This window comes from Mytilus californianus, unplaced genomic scaffold (genome assembly GCF_021869535.1).
Source record: "Mytilus californianus isolate M0D057914Y unplaced genomic scaffold, xbMytCali1.0.p SCAF_9, whole genome shotgun sequence".
In the NCBI taxonomy this organism is placed as follows: Eukaryota; Metazoa; Mollusca; class Bivalvia; order Mytilida; family Mytilidae; genus Mytilus; species Mytilus californianus.
In genome coordinates this window covers 42,292,760-42,308,302 of record NW_026262745.1, presented here as the reverse complement: position 1 = coordinate 42,308,302, position 15,543 = coordinate 42,292,760, and positions in this window count along the sequence as shown.

The window sequence follows — 15,543 nt, the reverse complement described above, 5'->3', positions numbered from 1 at the left end:
TGTTGTAAATAAATTGTATAAATAAGAACATGAACACATTAGTAAAGTGAGAATAAGTGAAAATCAGAAGAAATAAAAACTAATCTAAACGCCAAGATAAAAAGACATATGCCGCAAACGCCCCGCGGCGGACGATATTGTGAACAGCGTAAAGAATCTTAAAATTGACTCTAGCTAAAGCAAGACAACAGATATACTATGATTCAGACAATATGTCAAAGATAAAGGGTTTCAGTTAGTAACTTGTTTCGATTTGGGTTCATAGAGCGAGCCATGCGTTCCTGTGAAAGAAGTTAGAATTTATTTTAAAATTTCTATATGGTCTAAATACTCATATGGTCCGGCCCGTTAATAACCAAACGCGTATATACTTATATGGTCCGACCATACGCGTATGGTCCAAATACTCATATGGTCCGGAACAGAAACAACAAATAGATGCAGCTATTGGAGCTATTCCTTCCCCACAAGTTTGCAACATCTTAATGTATCAAATACTTAACGACATAATTTCAAAATTTAAGTTGAGAAAACAATATTCTACATTGAGAGATATATTGATGATGGCGTTATATTTTTTAATGGAACTCATAGTCAATTGACGGAATTATTTGAAGTAGCAAATAGTCATCATTAATATTTGAAATTCACTTACGAAATATCAGAAAACGAAATTATATTTCTTGACCTTAAAATATACAAGGGTTCACAATTTCAGTGTAATAACATATTAGATACGAAAATTTACTTCAAGCCTACAAATACATTTTTATATCTCCATAGGGGCAGCTGCCATAATCCACACGTGTTTTGAGGTTTCATCAAAGCAGAGGTCATCCGTTACATTAGAAATACAAACAATGATGATGATTTACAGCATGCACTCTCACAGTTCAAATTGAAAGAGGTTACCAAGAAGCTGAGATATTGCAATCTGCAAATGAAGCATTTCTTATTGATAGAAAAGATTTATTAAATTAATCAATACGTGGGAATGCAAATTACATTCAACTTGTTTTGTCAACAAAATATAATCCTTGTATTAGGAGGATTAAGAAGGCGATACTCAAATACTGGCACCTTTTGAATCATGATACGGATTGCAGTGCGATTTTTAAGAACAAGCCAATATTAGCATATAAAAGAAAAAAGAATTTAGCAGATCTGCTAACTTCCACAAAAATAAGAAATTAAACCCATATATTGGAAATCCCAGGAGAGGCGGGCTAATAAATATATGGAAAATTTTATAGAAATAAACTTTTTTACCTATAATAACACAATACAAATATCAATACATGGCCGCCGAAACACTAAATTAGTGTAGGATTAATGTAAGCATAATATAATTATATAAATAAGGGCGCATACCTCATAGAGTATTATTATTCTTGCATAAATATATAATCATTATATTAATGACATTTATTGATAGGAATTCGTGGATGTTTAATGTCATGTTTTTAACTGAACACACTGCAAATATAGATGTAAACGATAGGGAACACTGAATTAGTGACATATTAAATTTTTACAGAAAATAAGGTTGAGGTAAATTGAAATAATTATTATAGTCTGTAATTTTGTCAATAAAGAATTCATAGGTCTTTGATATGCAGCCAAATATTATTGAGTAATCACATTTCAAAATGCGAATCGCCTATTAGTAATTGATATTTATGATGTGTCTTCCATAAATGCAACGTACTTTTTCAATTACATTTTCAACAAAAATATCGTAGAGTATATCTTTCAATATCTATTTCTAACTACCTACGATTTTTGAGTAAATTAAAACACCCTAAATAAATTATGGCGACCAAACAGGAAGAAACTAGATTAGATACTAAGTCTGTACTTACTGGAGTATAGATCTCAATAATTCCTAATCTGTGTACGTATGCACATTAGGTTACTTATATGTAACATAGGTATTGTTTATACAAACAATATTTCCAGCCAACTTTGATAATTAATCTTTCCAGTAAACATGAAAACATTTTGGATACATTTAATTAACATACACAGACCACTTGCTACATTTTGAGATTAATTTCTCTGGCATTTGACACTTTGAAGTTACATTGCAATCTCACCAAGGGACATACTTATCTATTCTTAATAAGATACATGTTACAGTTATTCACTGTTTGTGGTGAAAGACAGGATAATTTCAGATCTCATGAATATAATTACACATTAATTAGTATATATTAACTGAAGGTCAGTGATTTCAGTCTCCTCCCACTAGATTATTGATGTACCAAAAAATCTGTGTGGTAAGCCATGTACATGGTCTTTGTGTAATCAGTTTTTTTGTTCAAATCAGTCAAATTAAGTTCAAGTTGACAGTGTAATAGTGCTAGAATTCAATTTATTATTATTTCATCTTTAACATCTGGACTTAATCATTTCTTTTTTTTAACTTGCACATTGTCACAATGTGGCTGCATTACTGAACTGCTACCATACTGATTTTAAATATTTTAACAGTAATTTTATACATGAACTTTGTTTTGTTTTCAATTTTGGATCTTAATAACCTATACACAGTTGATTTTTCAATGTTTGAAAACTTGTGCATTGTTATATTTGGATATATCAGAATTTGGATGAAGTATATTAAGCAGTATTACATTGTCAATACTTGTGGAGTTTATAATATTAATAACTGTGTTAGAGAGTATTATGTGATAGAGCAGAATCTAACAGAGATTTCCATCGAGTGTTTATGAACTGGCCTTACCTTTTACAAAACTGTTCTAGGAAAGTGTATTTGTATTGAACTTTTATTTCTTACATACAGATGTATTGTGTTGAGAATTTACTTTGAAAATTATAAATTTCAGGTAAACTTAAGAGACTAGATTTAACTGGTTTACAAACAAAATAATTAATTTTCACTTTCTTTTATATATCTTAACATGCATATTCAGGAAACAGCTTAATGAAATATTAAGTATGGATTCATTTCATCATCTTTTATATTGGAATAGATGTGTTTTTATTTTATTTATTTTTTATTTGTCTCTCTCTTATAAGATTGTTTGTTGTTGTCCTTATAATATACAATATCTATTGCAGAATATTTCAATAGTAGTTTCATGATCTAAAGATAGATAGATAAGATAAAGAAATTTAAGAGCCCGGCCATTATGAGCAAAGTAATTTTTAGGTTTTTTTTTTTATCGATTACGAATTTTGACAATCACATAGAATAGTATATTTTATATGCTGAATACTCCTTCCATCATGTTTATAATATGGAGATTTTAAATAGATTTTACAGATGTTTTGCATCTCAATATACATAACTGATTTAGAAAGTTGAGAAATGACACTTGTTGAAATTTAGTGTAATCTAAGAATGCAGTCATGTCAGGTTTAGCATTTTTTGTCAGATGTTCAGACTCCTTAGGGTTTTCCTGCGATACAGGGTAAAATACTTTGCCTCATAACATTCACTTTTCTTAGCATATAAGACTTCAATAGCTCATAAAAGGTTATTTACCAAATTTCAACAGATCTAGATTTCTTTTCTTACGATTTGAGACCCAAATAATGTAATGCTTATTATAAAGTAAAAGTCTAACTCAGTCGTTTCCCACCATTTTTCAAAAAATGAATATCTTGAAAAGGCCTTCCATAACCTATCAATATTTTTAGCTTATTTTACCACCTTAAAAATTATTTCATCTTTCATCTGTGGTTTAAAGCACAATCAGCAACTAGCCTCACATTTATCAAGTTCAGAATGTTCTCATGTGCAAACAGGATTACAACAGACATGACAGATACTTCAAAGTACCATATTTTGATACTAGAGCCTCCGCAGATTCGTTATTTGTGTGGACATTATTTCTCCAACAATACAAACAGATCATGTAGGATATACCATTTTAGAATATCGACTACAAGGCAGCACTACAGCCTCATCAGTGCGCCACGAATCCAGAAGTATTTGATTCCAAACCAAATTGTAAACCTACTTGGGACGTTGCTATTTCAAGCGTATGTGAATCCTTAGAATCTGACAACATACACTTTTTAAATAGACTACTTTGCATTTAAAATATGTCAAAACCGAGGAACCATACAGTTTGCCTATTACTATAAGATATAATAGATATTGTATTATGTCTAAGACAGGTGTTTTTTACCCCTTTTTACAATAGATGAGACAGTATGTACATAGATTTTATTGCTCTATAACCAGTGGAGAATTTACTGATGAAACTTAATATGTTAAAGATATTTATGTTTGGGAATACAGTGATGTTTACTGTAGAGTATACATGCATTTCAAACTTTTATTTACATCCCCTTATGTTTACATTGCAGACAGCAGTACATACTTAAGAAATCAATACCACCCCAGAATCTAACAGTATTTTATAGCTATGAACTTTAAACTTAAGAGAAACACACCGAAAGAATAACTAAATATATAACTGCATATAACATGTATACAATGGTGAGAGCTTCGAGCATTAGAAAGAATTATTTTTTAACTGCATAAACTGAACAGAGTGGCATTTTCTTCGAAAATCTTTTTAGGAAAATTGATCATGTTTGAATACTGAATATAGTTTTATAGCATTAACATGCCTGTATTCCTGTGCCAGTTTTGACAGACCTTGGCTAATCTACTAGCACATGGGCTATCCTCATGCAGACCTAGCACACTAACAGCTACAGATGAGACGCCAAGTCTCACCCCGTCGTGGAGAACCCTCGCTAAAATTTCCTTAACTGGCATATTGTCGTGCAGGCAGATTCTTCCTCTCTGAATTGCAATACTGAATGCATCTCCTATGATGTTCAAAATCTATTATTTATCAATCTGGTGTAGCTTTCTCAATTCAAAAACTTTGATATTGAATATCATTTTCATAGCATTCTCATCTTTGAATATTGAATATCAGTTTTATACCATTCTCGTCATTGAATTACTGAAATTAATTGTATAGCATTCCCATCATTGAATACTAAATATCCTTTTTATACCTTGGACCTTGATGGAATATTATCACTGGTAATTTCTAAAATTTCATTCATCCCTAAGCATTTCGGGGACAATTTTTTTTCAAATTTATTCCAGCAATTGATAGACCCTGCTACTTACTACTTGTGATAACACTACATGTGCTATCCTCCTTGCAGACCTTGCACACCCCGGCTGCAGATGAGATGCCTAGTCTCATCCCCTTGGTGGAAAACCCTCGCTTTACATTCCTGGCTGGCGTATTGTCGGGCAGGTAGGTTCTTCCTCACACTACAGGTTGCAATTTGACTTGCTCGGCAGGAACTCCTTAATTCTTAGTTATGCTGATTGTTTCTCAAGGACATCTTTAGAGCATTTTTCCAAGTATGTAGCTCTTTAGTTTGCCAATTGCTGTCTAGTATTGTCATTTTTATTAGGTAAGAGTACTGATACAATACCAGTATGATTTGGAACTGCCAAGATCAATAATCAGAAACAAGGTTGAAACCTTATTGGAATGCTGTCTTGTTGACGTTGACCCTACATCTATTTTCATTCATATTTAGTTTGAACGAAGTTACATATTAACTTACCCATAAAAATATTGTCTTATTGTTAAGCTATTTATCCTTAAAATAATCTATTGATGGCAAACATGAAAAAAACACACACCAAAGCCTAATTATAAAAAAGAAGATGTGATATGATTGCCAAAGAGACAACTCTCCACAGGAGACCAAATGACACAGAAATTAACAACTATAGGTCACCGTACGGCCTTCAACAATGAGCAAAGCTCATACCGCACAGTCAGCTATAAAAAGCCCCGAAATGACAATGTAAAACAATTCAAACTAGAAAACTAACAGCCTAATTTATGTACAAAAAATGAACGAAAAACAAATAAGTAAAAAACGACAACAACTGAATTACAGGCTCCTGACTTGGTTCACAATTTAAAAAAAAACAAGGGGTGTAAAATCTGGATCGTTATTCACGTTACTTTTACGTTTTCATGCTATTTTCGTCCTATTTGAAGTTCAGAACTGTAAGAATGAATAAGATGAATTAAAAATATTGTCTAAAGTTCAATTAAACAAATCAATCAAAACTTTTTTTTAAAAAACTCTAGTGTATGGTATTGTTAAGGTAACAAATAAAATTTTGACAACATTTCAATTTATTATACATAATCACACATTTTCTACAAAATGTTTTCTACATATAAGTTTTTCTCGCACGATTTGCATAACTACTGCAGATCAGAACAACTTACAACTACTGCAGATCAGAACTACTTATAACTACTGCAGATTAGAACTATGTTTAACTGCTGCAGATTAGAGCTATTCATAACTACTGCATATAAGAACTATTCATAACTTCTGCAGATCAGAACTACTTTTAACTGCTGCAGATCAGAATTATTCATAGCTACTGCAGATCAGAGATGCTGTATTATTATCATTTTACAAAAAAGATAGAAAGCCGCACATTCAATCGACGGATTCTACGTGTATTCTTAGTTGCTACTGTCCTTACACTTCGTAAAGAAATAACGATACATAGCACTTACTATTCTGTAAAAAATATATCTTATATAAAAATCTGACAGCACATGCAGAAATCATTTCCTTTTATAGATTGATTCATTGTTGTCTGAATAGCGTCCATAAGCAAACAGTTCATCAATTTTAAAGAAAATTGTGTCAAAATACAAAAATCGCAAAGATACATGTTTTAACTTGCTTAATGGTTCATTTTGGACGAAGGAAGAAAGAATTGACAGAAACACGCACACACCTACTTGCTTTAATGTGTTTTTGTAGTGACAAAAAAGAAAGAAAGAAAGAAACATCCCAATGAAACACACACACACACACTTTCACTTGCACCATGTCATGAAACTTGCGTTTACGTGCTAGCCTGGTCTACCTACCTCTATCCGAATTTAATATTCTTGTACGTGTCTATAAATAAAACAATTTTTTTTTTTTTTAGAAATCTACCTGTGATAATATAAAAGTCACAAAAATACGTCACTTTTTGTGACGTTGATCCATTCATGTGACGCGCAGTTTATATTTCGTTTGTGGTGTCAATATGTGCTGTCGTAAATTCATGGGAGCTGTCTGTTGTTATTCTGCGGTTTACATGTTGTAATGTACTACTATTATATTATTCATTTATGTACGTCTCTGTGCTGAGTGTTATTGCGTTTGTTTGTACTGTATTCCTGTCACGGTGTGTTGTCTTTTAGCGTTTTTTTTTATTATATTGCCATATAAGCGGGAGGTTTGGCTAACCATAAAACCAGCTTCAACTTACCAATTTTTCTTTAAACGGTTTGTACCAAGTCAGGAATATGGCTGTTGTTATCAGATAGTCCGTTTATATGTATGTTGGCGTTTGCTATTGTTGTAGTTCAGTGTTACTGTTGTTCCGTCGTTTCCTTCTTATAGTTGATGTGTAGCCCTAGGTTTTAGTTTGCTACCCGGATTTGTTTTCGCTTAATCGAATTATGACTATTGAAAAGCGGTATACAACTGTTGCCTTTAATAGGTAATATTTGGTTTAAAAAAAATGAAAATGAAAGACGAAGGAAAACAATATATCGAACTGCTGCTTTGTACATGTTGTAATTTTTACAATATTAATACTATTTTAAAATGACTTTCTTGAAAGAGCCGTTTTGCATATTCAATAGTATTTGTTCTGTGATGCTCTGTCTTAGTCTAATCATCTTAATCCTTTCCTTTAGCTGTGTTTACATTTGATTTTCCCTCTTACAGTTTTCAGTAGTGTGAATTTATTACTCAGTTCAACTCTCTTTGTGTGTCATTAAATGATTTATTAGACTGGCTTTATCTGGGATTGACTAAAAGGATTATTGCTGCACAGTTATATTACATCTGGTATCATACTAACTTCAACTTTTACTTACGACATGCGTTTTCCCCCACTGAATTGTTATGATAGACTGACTCTGACTCCGACTGAAAAACGACTGCAGCTGCAGTTATACCCGTCGTATGGCAATTTAATGCTGTTTCGTCAATGTTTACTAATATCATATCGTGATACACAATATACGTCTACCAGACTGCTGATGTTCCCCAACTCTGTCTGTAGATCGGCTATGGTACGAAGGTTTGTGTTAAACAGAGTTTTTAACAGAAAATTTTATTTTACTTCAAGTTTTGCTAATATAATTAGCTACAGTGACGTCAAAAATCCAACTCAACCCCTTGCAAGTGAAAAGCGGTGTAGATTTGAACGGACAATCTATAAAAACAAAAACAGCGAAAGGTCATATCGTACAGTTATGTGTTGTTTGGTTGGCTTAAATGCCAATAATAGTGAAGACCAAATTTCTTATTAATTTCAGTCTTTCATAATTTAGCAGACACTTTATTGAACAACTCAATACACAATCTTTTACCTCATTAAAATACACACATGTATAATGTTATATGTTTGAAATTATATAAAAATGATAGATTGTGTTAATTTACCTATTGCTTTTGATCTATACGACATAAACTAATTCTGCAAATTATGTCTTAAAGACAAAAGATTAAGGATTAACTAGATCTATTTCTTATCATAAGAAAAGAGAAGTTTATTAAATCTGTTAATATAAAGATATTCAAGTGACGTCTATATTGTACTTGATAAAGCAGTGCAGTTATCATCAATGATAATATGTAATTTATAAATAATGTATGTTACTGTACACTTATCAGTGGTTGACTTGAAACAATAAGTAAAATTTCAAAAACTCTTAACTTTAGCAAACCACTATATACACCTGGAAAAAAATATCGAAACCACCCTGATTTTCTCACCAAGCAAAATATTATAACATATATAATTAATTTTTGGACCAAAAGTATATAGATAAGGGTATTTTGTTTTTTGACCACAGGCATGAATACATTTATAAGGTTAATGAACAAAAACGAATTTAACTAACTACATTTGTTGACATACAAGAAGAAGTCCTGGGTACTAAAAACGGACAATGTTTAACTTTGAATGCTTACAAATAGAAAAGTTAAATAGCAAAATTCCTTTTGTTCGGAAAACGAGAATATGGTTACAATAAACTCGACATCGTCCAATACTGAGTGAAACCACCGTTCACATGAATCATCGAAACTAATTGTCTTCTAATTCCATTGATAAAACGTTGAATTTGTTGTTGTGGTAAACTTTTTCATTCGTGCTTGCTTGGTTGAGCTAATTCCGAACGAGTGTTACTCTCTCACGTTCCATGAAGACTAACTATCTTCTAAATATTCTCACTAGATGATCTATCTCAGGATTTGCACCAGGAATGGGAATTAATTTGTTTCTGTTGAAAAAGTACATCTTCGAAGACTTTTTTCTGAAAAATATGTAAGTAAAATGTAATATAAATCAATGCACTATCATTCGGAAGTCCTTTTTCCATTCATATCAAATCATTAATGACGCGGTAAGAGAAGATGCAAAATATCAGTGCATCAACTTGAATTAAAATATCAAAAGAATCCATCTCAATAATCAGATTTTCTCAACCTTTTTATACCTGTATCAAGTTATGAAAATAGAAATTCCTGTATTCCACTCTACGACTTTTAATCTAAAGTGTTAAATAATTGATTTTCAAAATCAATAACCAAACCTTAAAGAAGAAAAATAGTAAAACTATGTTCCAACAATCTTTTCAATAGTTCCTTGCAAATCTTTATCTATTAATCTCATGTCCTACACGGATAGTTTATACACTTTATTAAAAAAATCTATATTTTAAAGATGAAATAGTAAATACAGGGAACACTATTTGATTAAAACGTGAATTTTGCAATTTAAACGAAATTGAAATACAAATTAAGGAACCCACTATCATTGACTCACATTAAGTTCCTTTTGCCTTCTGAAAAAACTAATTGCAAATCTATCTAAAGAGTTGCAGTAAACATGGTAAATGCAACTGTCTGCAATAGTGTGATATCAAGTTTTCTTCCACACTATACTGTGCATGATTATAATTTTTAATTATTCAAGCTACTCTTCCAATATTCCCACCAGTAATTTCGATAGCTTTAATTTGCCAGGGTTATAGGATAAATGTGTTTGAAAGGCATCGTACCAGACAAATCCATAGAATATAAGTAAAACCAACTTTCAAATTATTTCAGAAACTCTGCGTTATCAACTTTTAGGCAATTTGAATATTCTGCCCAATCAATTTTCAGGCAATTTAAAGATTTCGTTTTTCTTATTTTTTGTACAAATCAATTGTAAAATTCATGATTGAAAACCGGAGTCAATTAAACGTCGTTGTCAATATTATGTATTGGGTCATTCTTGACTAAGCTATTTTAGATATACTGTATCATGGATTGCATGTTTATAATTCTTTATTAACTGATGATTGCAATTTGTAACATCCTCGTTCTGGATTAACAAGTATCAGCGAAAAATCAGATGCCTTTTATTAAATATGTAAATGAGGATGATTCATTCGGCATTGGATAAAAACATATGTTTCTAGATTGTTTAGCTGTTTTACCACCTATGCACATAATAATTAAGTGTCATTTGTGAATATTGATATTCATATTGACAAAAGGTGTTTAAAAGTGTTGAACTAATATTAATAGTCGTTCAGCATCTTCTACAAAAAGTAGTTTTTTCTAAGTTAAAGAAGAACGAATTTTTACTAGGAAATAGTCAAAATGCATTTGTGTCATTTTATCACAATTTCATGCGTGATGTTTTTGTCTTACACGAAATTGGCAGTAGGACTTCATGTTGTTTTTTTGGAAACGGGAGATGCTGGTCAAGTTGACACTGGCACTGAACCACTGTCGACTTATTGGAATCATTTGACACTTTTATCGGACTATGGATATAATAGTGTAACGCAAAGTACACTAAAATTTATGGTTAAGTCATGTGGGGATAGTTTTGTGTCAATGAAAACATCAGCACCAGACGGCACATACGAAATAGTTATCGGAAGCTACGGTGGTACAAAAGTCACTATCAGATATAACAGTCAAAGTCTGTTTGACATTCCCGAATCTGAGCTGTTAAATTGTTATGGATTCCGACCATTTTGGATACATTGGACAAATGAGTCATTTTCTCTAGGTAAAGGTTTCAATACAAGCGTTGGTAAAATTAAAGAATTGTCATGGATTCACTCCTACAAAGTTTCAGAGTTAGGAATTATGACTGGATTTGGCTCGACGGGGGAATGGATAATCTACTATGGAGGTAAATGCTTTGATCGTTAAGATATGTATTCTTTTTAAATATCATGTATTCTCATTTTTCTTGTTTGTTACTAACTATATTTTTCATTCATTTTTTTTAATATAATTCTTACATACTTGCGTATTTCAATATCTTGTACCTTATCATTCACATATTAATACATTGTAAAAATGCTGTCGATTTTGATTTGGATCTAGTGGTGTTTGTTTGTTTGTTTTTGCGGTGGATGTGTACATATACATGATATATGCAAAATAAAGGCGTAAGATACCAGAGGGATAATCAAACTCATAAGTCGAAAACAAACTGACAACATTGGTAAAATACGAAAAACGACCAAAAGACAAACAACAGTACACAAACCACAACTTAATAAACTAATAACAGAGCATCACAAACGCCACCAAAACCAGGTTTGATCTCAAGCGCCCCAGAAGGGCGATACTCCTCCATATGTGGTACCCGTCGTGTTGCTCATATAACTACAAAATCGATAATAAATCGGTGGATCAAATTCGAGGAAAAAAGGACCGGAATGTGGTTACGACCATTGGAACGTATTCGTCGACGTCATCTGTAAAGTAGATATTATATAGCGGTCAACCAACTCGTGATTGAGTCCGTAAAATTTTGAAAGGATGATTTCAACTTCACTACTTTGAACGCTTGGTTAGCTTACTTGGTTATACGAAATATTGCTTTTGTTTTAATGTCTCTAGGATACTATTTAATCTCCCAAATAAAACTCAAGAAAAGGCATCACTCGACTAACAAAAAACATATTTCATTAAGCCTAGTTGGTCGCGTTAAATGGTCTAAGGCACTGGGAACAGTGCAGGCGATGTTGTCACGATGTCACAGAAGCATGGACTCAAGTTCCACTGAGAGGGGAACAATCGAACATTGATGGACCGAACAGCAGACGTTGTGCTGTTACACCGCTGTCCCAAGTTAGGAGAGTATTGGGCGCTCAGCAACATGTTTAACCCCACCCTATTCTACATGTATCTGTCCGAAGTCAGGACCCTGTATTTCAGTGGTTGTCATTGGTTGCTGTTTGTCATGTGTGTTGTTCGCTTATTGTTTTGTCATCAATCATACAATTGTTTGTTGTGTGTTTTTGTTGTTTGAATTTGTTTATAGTTTTATAGCTAATCATACGATATGGATTTTGCTCATTGTTAAAGGCCAAACGGTGCCATATAATTTATTAAGTCCGCTTCATTTGGACTCTGTTTGATAGTTGTATATCTACTTCTTAATATTTTTATTATAGAAATTATTTTTAAAAAGCACTATAGTCATTTTCTGAAAGTTGGACATAATTTGGTGCTAGCTTTATATTACAGCCATTAATTGTCACTAAAATGATTGTTGGGTAGATATCCGTTGGCGCCAAAATTTCGTCCTTTTGCGTCACAACTCATTAACGATAATGATATGTTTGTGCAACTAGTTTTCAAAATACTACTAAGTTTAACGTGTACCAACAATAAAGTACACTAATACGCTAATTTTTATTTATTATGATCTTACTTTTATTAAAACAATGACTTTATAAATTTCCCCACCTTAGCAGCAATATACCAACTTCACCAACATATAGAATATGAATTTCCCAACTCATTCTGTTTTCGATGTTGCAGCTGCTACTCAGTGTCTAAGCAGAAAGTTGATGAACTAGGATTTATGTCAAAGAATGTTGTTCTTTTTCTTAAAGAAGTTCATCGAAAGATATCAAGACCTTGTTGATAAATATTCCGTATCAACTTCACAAATAATACATGATGGACTTGAAGCATATATTCTAGGTACTGACGATGTTTTTCATCTTAATTACGTGTTATAGTGTTCTTTTTATTTGTCTTTGTATATTTCTAACCTTTACTGATGAGTCCACTTTTGGTAATATTATTTTAGCGTGGCTCGGAATTTATACATCCCGCCATTGTGTTATTGTGCTATCGTCATTTTTGCTTATGTGCTTTGTCTATAGAGTGTCTATATGCCATTTTGGTTTTCTTTTTGATTAAGACTATAACACAATGTTTACTGTTGTACACAAGTTTTATCTATTATGCCTGTTTGTTTTGCTGACACATTGTTGTCAATATAATGGCATTCTATGCGACTGTCATACAAGTCAGAGATTTAGCTAGCTATTAAGTCAGATTTAATCCACCATTTTCTAAATACGGGAATGCCTGTACCAAGTCCTGAATATGACAGTTATTTTCCATTCGTGTTTGAGCTTTTGTCTTTGCCATTTGATAAAGGACTTTCCGCTTTAATTTTTCCTTGGAGTTCGGTATTCGTTTTTTTTTTACTTTTTTTCCCCACCTTCACTTGCATTTGGAGGTTATAATGTCCGCTTGTTATATTACGCATTGGTTTTGTCAAACTTTTTCTGGTTCATACGACTGTCGCTTGTACTTTATTTTTTTAACTTTTGTTGTTCGAGCGTCACTGATGTGTCTTTTGTAGACGAAACGAGAGTGTGACGTACAAAATTCCAATCCTGGTATCTGTGATGAGTTTATTTACAATCACTGAGTAGATACCACTGTTAGTGGACTTTTTCTCTCCGAGGGTAGTACAGTCCGTGTAACGTAAAAGTTAACGATACGAACGATGCCCGAATCATGTACGGACGATGCCCGAACGATGTACGTACGCTTCCCGAACGGTGTACGAATGCAAACGAAACGCTGACCGAACGTTGTACGGACGCTGAACGAATGATGTACGAACGAAACCATGTACCATAAACCATACCATAAACGATAAAATAAGCACCCTTTTATCGTACATCGTATGTTTTTGCGTACATCGTTTCATTAAGCGTATACCGTTTCGTTTAGCGTACATCGTTTCGTTAAGCGTATATCGTATCGTATAGCGTACATCGTTTCTTGGCGTGCATAGTTTCGTTTAGCGTATATGTTTGTTTATTTTTTTAAATATAAATATGAATGGCGTTCTGTTAAATCTTTTTATATAGGTGATAATAGGCGTAAAATTTAGATTGGATGCATGTTTCAGTTTTTAATTAATAATTTAATAAATTATAATTTGATCAGACTCGATGTTGATCCAAACCTATTTACATAAAAAGTTTGAAAAATAAACACTGAATTAAATTTAAACGAATTAAAAGATACGATTATGAATTTTGTTAGCCGTAGAAATACGTACTTGGTGAATGTGTGAGTAAACTGCAGTCTGCAGGGTATTCAGTCAACATTTTTTGAAAATAGCCTAAGGTATTAACATTTTTATTAACCTAAATGAACAATTGTTTTTAGATGGAATTCGGAATTAATCTTATGTTCTTACAAAAGTATATTCGGGGTCTTAAGGTTGACCTTTTGTCCAAAGGTTTGTTAAATATTTTTATGTATTCTCTTTTATCGCATGTATTTTAAAATCGACTGAATAGCAGGGTCGAGTTCAATATCGTAGCGGCTACGTAGCGGCTACGTAGCTGCTATCAATATCTATGTAGCAGCTAGGCTAAAAAGCCTCTAAATACACGTTCAATAGTCATAAATCTACGTAGCACTACGTAGCCGCTACGATATTGAACGCTACCCAGTTTTATCTATATATCGTAATTAAACCATTTTTTTTTTAGATTATAGATTTTTTTTATTCATTTATCAAATCATTCGACAGAAACAAATATTCGAGAAATTTCAAATAAGAACAATTACTCGATATGTGCCTCATCAACCCTAAACAAAAAATCCCTACCAATGTACATACGATTATGTATTATTTTGACTATAAATGCACTTGACTTTAAACAATCATCAACAATTGTCCGGCAAAAAAACTAGACCCTCTAATCTTTAATTTTCTTATACCATTTTCCTCTCTCCTTTATTTTTCCCGTTATACTCTAATTTTATTTTTTTTTCTTTATTCTCCTACAACTATCTATTATACCTACTTTATTCGGAGCAACCCCACCCTAAATATACATATGATACATGTACACACGGTCTATAGTTCGTCGATTGTGCCGTTATACACATGTTTACATAACAAAGGATGTCCTTGTTCATATTTATAACATTTTAAATGTCCTTCTAATAATACATCTAACAGTTGCCACTGGACATTAAACAGATAACTATAAATTCATCCGTCATATTCTCAGTTTTGTTATAATGTGTAAATCCAACAACATGATAAAACAATAATTATTCCAGATTTTCACTGCAGAAATAATGGGGAAAATTGTAAACAAAACCACCCAATCACATCCCTACGCCACAAAGTCTAGC